At 45.4% G+C, this 9599-nt stretch overlaps 1 long non-coding RNA gene across 1 annotated transcript; it reads left to right on the plus strand.

Moving 5' to 3' along the window:
• Window positions 1-288: 288 nt before the first annotated feature.
• On the plus strand, window positions 289-642 carry LOC134865056 (uncharacterized). The gene is made up of 2 exons (XR_010165893.1): window positions 289-497; window positions 603-642. It is a non-coding gene; the product is annotated as an uncharacterized LOC134865056 (long non-coding RNA).
• The last annotated feature ends 8957 nt before the right edge of the window (window positions 643-9599 follow it).

Below are 9599 nucleotides of genomic sequence, written 5' to 3' on the forward strand. Positions count from 1 at the left end.
AGAATCAGCACTTCAGGAACAGGGCTGAAATAGAAGCGGATGAGGCATGCTAAAAAGGGTGATCTGTTTGGTATTTTGAGCAAAACATTTCACAGACAAGTTTTGTATAGATATTGCCCTACAATATATTGTTAAAATATAGCATAACAGGAGACCTTTAAAGGGGTCACATTATCCCTTCGGGGTTTGCCCTTTACTTTAGTGTGGTGTATAGGTTTTTGTGCATGTTAATGGTCTGCAAAAGTTAAAATCCCAATCCCCTCCCACCTGAAACCTGAAAGTGTTCTGCCCCTGGCATTGAAAGTGTGTTTTTTGTAATGTATGTGGCATAGGTTCCTGTACCTTTAAGAGGGAATGCTCTAAGGGAGGGGCTGCTAGTTAGGTGACCGGAAGTCACAAGCACGTTATTCACATAGAGAGCATGCAGGATCGACAGCTTGATCAGCTCTTCCATTAAGATGCAGTTCCACATCTTCTTGTTTGTTAAAGCAACGTCTGTAAGTGTTATCTTTATTTTCCATGTGTTGAATTATAGATTTACTTCTTTATGCTTACTGTTTAGCTTTATTAATACTTACCTTATGTTTGTATTGTGTTTACAGTTTCACGAAATTACCATTAAACTACATGAGTAATCCTCAACACGCTGTGGAGTTTTTTGGGAAACGTTTAACTGAATGGATAGTTAGCTTGCTTGGCTAGCGAGCCCATTACAGTGAAAAGACGGCAACACAGCTAACAAGATAGCCGAAGACAGCCATCTTACAGAGCTAAATTGCTAACCGGCTAACGGAAAGACATCCATACAGCCTGTACGCCATCATATCTGTTGCTGGTATTAAAAACGCACCGTCATTATGTCAGCAGCTAACAGTAAAAACAAAGAAAATGGAGATAATAAGTCTGTGAGCTCTCGCTCTTCCGGTACATCGTCCAGCTCAAAGATGTCTATGGCTGTGGCCATGGCCAAAGCAAAAGCTGAAGCAGCGCAAGCTAGAGCGGCGCATTCAAAAAGGGAAATTGAATTAAAGGTAGAGCAAGCACGGATTAATGCCAATCTTGACGCATTAAACGAAGAGAAAGAAAAAGATGCTGCCATAGCGGAGGCTGATTCTCTGATGGCTTGTATGAGAGAACAGTGGTTCGAAGTGGTCAGTGAGGCTGCCAGTAAAGTATCAAAAAAAAGCAAAGAAGAGCGTACTGCTGCTTACGTGGCAGAGCAAGCCAGTATAACTGCAGTTGATTCGCCAGCCAATATAAATGGTGACAATCCCACATTACCAAACCCAAAAAGCATCAGCCAAGCCCAAGACACCACTCCTTATGAGACTACGTCATTCTACGCATCTCAAGTGTCGCATTATAGAGAGACTACACCTGACTACACACCGCAAGTCCCTCATCATATTAAAGCGTCGCCACATTATAGCCTAAATAAGCATTTGCCATCCCCTGTACATCAGCCTGTCCATGGAGCGCCCTGTAGAGTTGGATGCGACCACTCTCAAACCACCAATGACCTCGCTAAATATCTGGCCCGCAGCCACCTCGTGACATCAGGACTCACTGTATACGATGAACAACCAATGAACTACTGGTCATGGAAAATGTCGTTCCATAGTGCTATTGACAACCTGGACTTGTCTGCTGGAGAACAGCTCGACCTTCTCACCAAGTATCTCGGAAAAGAGTCAGCAGAACAGGTTAAACGGATTAAATCGGTCAATATCAGACACCCGCCTACTGGATTGACTATGGCATGGGAGCGGCTCGACGAGCTATACGGCTCACCGGAGGCCGTCGAACAGGCCCTCTTTGGTAAACTGGAAAGCTTCCCCAGAATCACAACAAAGGATCCACAGAGACTTCGAGATTTAGCAGATCTGTTGTCAGAGCTGGAAGCAGCTAAACAAGATGGCTACTTCACCGGTCTTTCATACTTGGACACTTCAAGAGGAGTCAATCCTATAATTGAGAAACTCCCACACAACATTCAGGAAAAGTGGATCTACTTCGGATCACGATACAAACGTGACCATTCGGTCAGTTTCCCTCCTTTCTCTGTGTTTGTCGACTTCATTCGCAATGAAGCAAAAGCACGTACAGACCCAAGCTTCAACCTCTTCACACAAGTTCCAGCAGAGAAAAAGAACAAGTGGGAGAGGCCTATGAAGGCGCCTGTATACGTTCACAAGACCCAAGTCTCTTCAGTGGACAAGCCTGAGTCAAGAGTAGGTAACAAACCAGTGGACCCAAGCAAACACTGCCCCCTACATGGAAAGCCTCACCCCCTGATGAAATGCAGAGGCTTTCGAGAAAAGAGTTTAGAGGAACGCAAACAGTTACTCAAAGAACACTACATCTGCTTTCGCTGTTGCTCCTCCACAGAGCATCTCGCCAGGAACTGCTCCGCCGATGTCAAATGTATGGAATGTGAGAGCACCAACCACACGACAGCACTACACCCTGGACCAGCAACCTGGAAGTCCAATTCGTCCCCTCCCGCTTCAGAGCATAGTGGGGAGGAGGACAAAGCGGAGGCCCAGGAGGTCACTTCGAGGTGCACTCAAGTGTGTGGCGAAGGATTAAGTGCGAGAGCCTGTGCTAAGATCTGCCTCGTCAGTGTGTACCCCACTGGACACAGACAGGAGTCCAAGAGGATGTACGCAATACTCGATGATCAAAGTAACCGCTCCCTTGCACGTTCAGAGTTCTTTGATGTCTTTAAGATCTCTGGGTGCTCCTACGAATACACTCTCAAGACATGTGCAGGACTTAAAGAGACAGCGGGGAGAAGAGCCATCGGTTACACTATCGAGTCACTGGACAAGAAACTTAGCTTTCCTCTACCTACGCTTCTCGAATGCAACGAAGTCCCTGACAATCGAGCTGAGATACCTACCCCGGACGCCGCACGCCACCATACTCACCTGAAACGTATTGCAGATGAAATACCACCTCTCGATCCTGATGCTAACGTACTCCTCCTTCTGGGAAGAGACATTCTGAGGTTACACAAGGTCAGAGATCAGATTAATGGTCCAGGCAATGCACCCTTTGCCCAAAGACTGGACCTAGGGTGGGTCGTCATCGGTGACGTTTGCCTTGGAGGTGCACACAGATCACCACAGGTGAACAGCTATAAAACATCCATCCTAGAGAACGGTCGTGCTACCCATCTACAGCCATGCAACAACCAAATCAAAGTGAAAGAGGTTTTCAGTCAAGCACCTACATATCAAAACCATCCAGTACCTACCTTCGCATATAGCTTAGGAAAGCTAGCAGAAGACAGCTTAGGCCAAGCCATCTTCACTCGTACTGCCGATGATCACAGACTTGCACCTTCCATGGAGGATCTAGAGTTCCTTCACATCATGGATGCTGAGTTCCACCAAGACAGCTCCAAAAGCTGGGTCGGACCTCTGCCTTTCCGATCCCCAAGACAACGGCTGCCCAACAACAGCAGACAAGTGCATGACCGCCTCCTCTCGCTCCGCCGCACTCTGGAAAAACGACCGCAGATGAAGGCCCACTTTCTAGAGTTCATGCAGAACATGCTTAGCAGAGGACATGCAGAGATCGCTCCACCCCTGCAAGTAGGGAAAGAATGCTGGTACTTACCCCTGTTCGGCGTGTACCATCCCAAAAAGCCGGACAAGATCCGAGTGGTCTTCGACAGCAGCGCATCACATGAAGGAGTCTCACTCAACGATGTCCTGCTCACCGGCCCGGACCTGAACAACAGCCTGCTAGGCGTACTTATGAGGTTCAGGAAGGAGCAAGTAGCCATTACGGCTGACATCGAACACATGTTCCACTGCTTCGTGGTGAAGGAAGACCACAGGGACTATCTCCGCTTCCTATGGTACAGGGACAATGATCCTACCTGCAATGTCGTGGACTACCGGATGCGAGTGCACCTTTTTGGGAACAGTCCTTCTCCTGCTGTGGCCGTGTACGGTCTGAGAAGAGCGGCCAAAGAAGCAGAGGCAGAGTATGGCAGTGACGCAAGAAGACTCATTGAACGTGAGTTCTATGTTGACGATGCTTTGAAGTCGTTCGCTACTGAGGAAGAGGCCATCAGCGTTCTTGGAAGAACACAGAAGATGCTTTCAGCCTCTAACCTCAGGTTGCACAAGATTGCATCAAATCGACCAGCAGTCATTCACGCATTCCCACCTCAAGATCGCTCCAAAGACGTCAACAACTTGGATCTCTTTGTCGATGACCTGCCAGTCCAACGTAGTCTTGGATTGTCTTGGAACATGCGAGCAGACACCTTCACATTCCAGATTGAAAACGACAAAAAGCCATTCACTCGCAGAGGGGTGCTGTCAACCGTAAACAGTCTATATGACCCTCTAGGGTTTGTTGCACCGGTCTCTGTTCACGGAAGGCTGATACTCAGAGAGCTCACCACGCAGGCAGAGGATTGGGACTCACCACTCCCAAAAAACATGGAGATCGAGTGGACAAGATGGAAAGAGTCGCTTCAGGACTTACAGGACCTCCAGATACCTCGTCCTTACACGTCCCTCTCTACCGCAGGTGCACAAGTAAGAGAACTCTGTGTTTTTGCAGATGCATCGGTGAAAGCTGTCGCAGCTGTGGCCTACATTAAGGTGACGAACCACGAAAACCAACCCGAGGTTGGCTTTGTCTTCGGGAAGGCAAAGCTGGCGCCTCAGCCTGACCTCACTATCCCAAGACTAGAGTTGTGCGCTGCTGTACTTGCTGTGGAGATAGCCGAGCTGATAGTTGAAGAGATGGATGTCACATTCAACAACATCACATACTACACAGATAGCAAGGTTGTCTTGGGATACATCCACAACCAGTCGAGGAGATTCTATGTGTTCGTGCATAACAGGGTTCAACGTATTCGTCAATCACCCTGTCTCGGCCAGTGGAAGTACGTCCGTACAGACCTTAATCCAGCCGACGTTGGAACAAGAACAGCTACTCCAGCCCTCCTACGCAGCACAACATGGCTCACCGGGCCAGACTTTCTTAAGAGTGAATCCTTGTCCACGCCTGAAACTGAAGAGAGCTACGACCTCATCGATCCTTCCTCTGACTCTGAAGTACGTCCTCAGGTGACCACAAGTATCACACATGCAGCCATAGGTATGGTTCATCCTCAACGCTTTGAACGCTTCTCTAAGTTCAGCACTCTCGTCACAGCAGTTGCACACCTGATCCATGTAGCACACTCCTTCATCCGCCCTGTGCAAGGCGAGTGCCAAGGGTGGCACATCTGTCGTCCTACAGAGGAAGAGCTGGCGAGAGCTAAAGTGTGCATCATGAGGAGTGTTCAGAACCATTGTTATGCAGAAGAGCTGAAGTGCATAGCCAAAGGGTTCCCCATTCCATCCTCCAGCAGCCTCTGGAAGTTGCATCCTCTCCAAGACCCAGATCAACTCCTAAGAGTAGGAGGACGCACAGCCCAAGCAGGTTTAAACATGAATGAAACACACCCCATCATCATCCCTGGCCAGTATCATCTGGCGACTCTGCTGGTGTGTCACTATCACGAGGCTGTGAAACACCAGGGAAGACATCTTACTGAAGGTGCAATACGGGCTGCTGGTTTCTGGCTGGTGGGAGCAAAACGCTGTATCGGCAGTCTGCTGTACAGATGCGTCACCTGCAGGAAACTGCGAGGAAAAACCGAACATCAACAGATGGCCGATCTGCCAGCAGAACGACTCCAAGTAGCACCTCCATTCACCTACGTAGGTGTTGATGTTTTTGGGCCATGGGAAGTCGTCTCACGCCGCACAAGAGGAGGACACGCTAACTCTAAACGATGGGCTGTGATGTTCTCATGCATGAGTTCAAGGGCAGTTCATATTGAAGTGATCGAGGCAATGAGCACCAGCAGCTTCATCAACGCTTTGAGAAGGTTCTTTGCCATCAGGGGCCCCGCAAAACAGATTCGGTCCGACTGTGGCACGAACTTCGTCGGCGCTTCCCGAGAGCTGGAGATGGACAAGACAAGTCCTACTTTCCAGAAAGTGGAAAAGTACCTGAGCACTCAGAGTTGCACCTGGGTGTTTAATCCGGCCCACGCATCCCACATGGGGGGAGCGTGGGAACGTATGATTGGCATCGCTCGCCGTATACTGGATTGTATGCTGTTGGAAGAAAAGAAATCTCGTCTGACCCATGAAGTTCTCACAACATTCATGTCCGAGGTAACTGCTGTCATGAACGCGAGACCACTCATCCCAGTGTCATCAGATCCGGAGTCGCCTCTCATCCTCACCCCAGCAATGCTCCTGACCCTCAAAACAGGCTCTACTCCTCCTCCTCCTCCTGGCCACTTTGATGAGGCAGATCTCTTCAAAGAGGAATGGAAGCAAGTTCAAAGCCTAGCTGACATCTTTTGGAGCAGATGGAGGAGTGAATATCTCAAAACCCTGCAGCTACGTCACAAGTGGCAAGGAAAGAAGCCTTGTCTCCAAGAAGGGGACATCATTCTCTTAAAAGATAGTCAAGCAAAGAGAGATGAATGGCCCATGGGCATTCTCACCAAGACCTTTCCAGGAGAAGATGGACTGGTTCGGAAAGTTGAAGTGGAAGTCGTCAAAGGTGGAACCAAGAAGACGTTCTTTCGTCCTGTTACAGAAGTTGTTCTGCTTCTGTCTCCTAAGACTGATTCTGTTAATTAATGTAGAGTCTTGTAAGACCCTAAGTGGGGAGTGTTCTGCCCCTGGCATTGAAAGTGTGTTTTTTGTAATGTATGTGGCATAGGTTCCTGTACCTTTAAGAGGGAATGCTCTAAGGGAGGGGCTGCTAGTTAGGTGACCGGAAGTCACAAGCACGTTATTCACATAGAGAGCATGCAGGATCGACAGCTTGATCAGCTCTTCCATTAAGATGCAGTTCCACATCTTCTTGTTTGTTAAAGCAACGTCTGTAAGTGTTATCTTTATTTTCCATGTGTTGAATTATAGATTTACTTCTTTATGCTTACTGTTTAGCTTTATTAATACTTACCTTATGTTTGTATTGTGTTTACAGTTTCACGAAATTACCATTAAACTACATGAGTAATCCTCAACACGCTGTGGAGTTTTTTGGGAAACGTTTAACTGAATGGATAGTTAGCTTGCTTGGCTAGCGAGCCCATTACAACCTCCATTGGCCTTCTTGGTTTACTTCCTAAACATAGTGACATCACCACGTAACACTCATGCATGTAAATATGTCACAGTAAAGGCACAAAATACAATTATGAAGCCTGACCATTTGCATAATAGGGCCCATTTAAGTTTAGTTTGTAAGACAACAGAATAGAATGTGAATATCCAAATATAGAAGTAATCTAATCTGATTACTTTCCGTTACTTTAGATCACCTCAAAATCAAATGCATTGCAAAGAGAAAAGAAATCACTATACAATGTGTTTTACTTAAGCATATTGTCAATAAAACAATTTGACTTTAGAAAAGAAGAAACCAAGATATTTATGATCAAAAATGTGTCACCTGCTCAGAGATTTTATTTCTAGAAAAACCTGTCTTTGGTTTCATTAACATTATTCAGGCAGTAGGCTAGCCTGCACACCAACAATGAAACACAATGAGCACATACTACAGTTAACACAGCAGAAAGAAAATCTGAGCTCATAGAAAATGCTCTGTTTTAGTTTAATACATAATTTCACTGCTAGTAATCCTGCTAGTAATCCCCATCTTTTAGAAATGTTAAGTTAATTTGATCACCTCTTTTTTACGTAATCGTAGGGAAACAGTGACTTTTCATATGCTGATTCCGTTTGGGTTGTAATGTAATCCATTACAACCCAAACTTTCATGAGTGCCTGCTTTGCCTTGAGCAAAGATTTTCCTTTTTTTTTAAAGTGTGCAGTATACCTTCTTTCATCTTCTATTTTTTGCGATGTGAGTTTTACTATGGAGATACTACACACAGGCTTGCAGCTGCAGAGAGAGACTAAGCTCACAGGGCAATTACAGTGATACATGCAGGAGGTGCTGGCCTTATTTCCACACAGCTCAGTAGTCAATTTGATTTGAAGGTGTTAATGCTGGTGTATGAGAGTTTTCTATACTATATATATTCATCAAATTCAAACGTGTTTGTTTGCCTGAGGGAGATACAGCACAGAAACTCTTTGTTTTTAGTCTCAAGCCAACAAGTTGTATTTATTTAACCCAGAATTTGTTTTGGAGGTCTTCACACAGCATTACATTCACACTATAAATCCTATCATTCTCCTTTCCTACACCCTTGGCAGTAGTTAGTTAAAATATAAAGAAACAACATTGCAATATGAAGTAAATAATGCAGATCAAACAACAGAAACTATATTTGTAATGCTTTAAGGCGTGTGTTCGTGTGTGTGCATTTTCTACTCAACTCAACTCTTTGGCGCCACCAAATGGCACCAAATGGAAACTGCTTGACTTAGTACATTTCCAGCTACTGGAAATGTACTTTCCCTAAATTCAATAAAGTAATTAACGAGATATGAGTGGATGAGTGGCTTATTACTGTACTGCTGTGAACAGTAAAAATATCTGACAATTGTACAATCCTAACCCTAACCCTAACCCTAGTTATTTATTATCTTTATAATGTCTTCTCTGGTTCTGCAGAAGAATGGCCTGTAGCTTCCTCAGTGCACTCCACTGACTCTTGATCAATACCTCAGTCCATGTTGGGAGTTCTGGTCAAGGATAAACCAATGCCAATCATTCTCATGTAAAACATATTCTGAAAACTCAAATAATCACTAATAGAGTTGAAGTAAACCATGGGCTGTTTGCAGAACCATATCTGATCACAAGAGGAAATCTGAGCCTTGTCCATGGAGGGTGGCATTCAGATACCAAGGTCAAACGTTTATTTTGTATCCATCTTACTGTGGTATCAACAACATCTCACAGTCATTGGTTCAGGTGTTTTACATTTCTGTTTCTATATCGAACCTTGAATTCTATAGGGGGGCCTTTGACTTTAGGTTTGCTTTACTATGACATGCAAAGTAATGGAAATGTGCGAAGTGATTTACTGTAAATGAATCTCTTATTAAGGTCCCTAAGAGTGGGAAGAGGATGTATTTCTCCCACAAGTGACTGAACTCTCCCATAACAGGATGTAGGGTCAGTTACAATCCGTCCACCTGACAGGATGGGCCTCAAACTGAGCTGAACTGTTATATTCCAGAAGAAAATAACCACAACCAAACACACAAGAGAACTGTTGAAATGTTCATGATTTTGCAAGTAACACAGTATGTTCTTTTACTTTTGATTAATTTAAAAATGAAAAGTTTGTTTCAGCAGTAGATCAGCCATGGGTATGACACTTCCTGCTTTCCAGGGATAATAAGGAAAGAGCAAACCAAAAATGTTCTCTTTTGCCTCTTTTACTCTAATTCTCTATTTATTCTTCTTCATCCCTTACTCCTGCTTGCCCCTGGCCAATGCTGCTCAGGGGTTTCCCTGTTCCTATCTAAACCCCTCTTCTTCTAAGCAAGCAGTCTGTGTGCCCAGAACTCAACAGGAGCCACAACTACTAAGTGCTGAAGAACCAGCTTAGACTTTGAGACTCCAGGCAAAGGCAA

Source organism: Eleginops maclovinus, chromosome 5 (genome assembly GCF_036324505.1).
Source record: "Eleginops maclovinus isolate JMC-PN-2008 ecotype Puerto Natales chromosome 5, JC_Emac_rtc_rv5, whole genome shotgun sequence".
Classification (NCBI taxonomy): domain Eukaryota; kingdom Metazoa; phylum Chordata; class Actinopteri; order Perciformes; family Eleginopidae; genus Eleginops; species Eleginops maclovinus.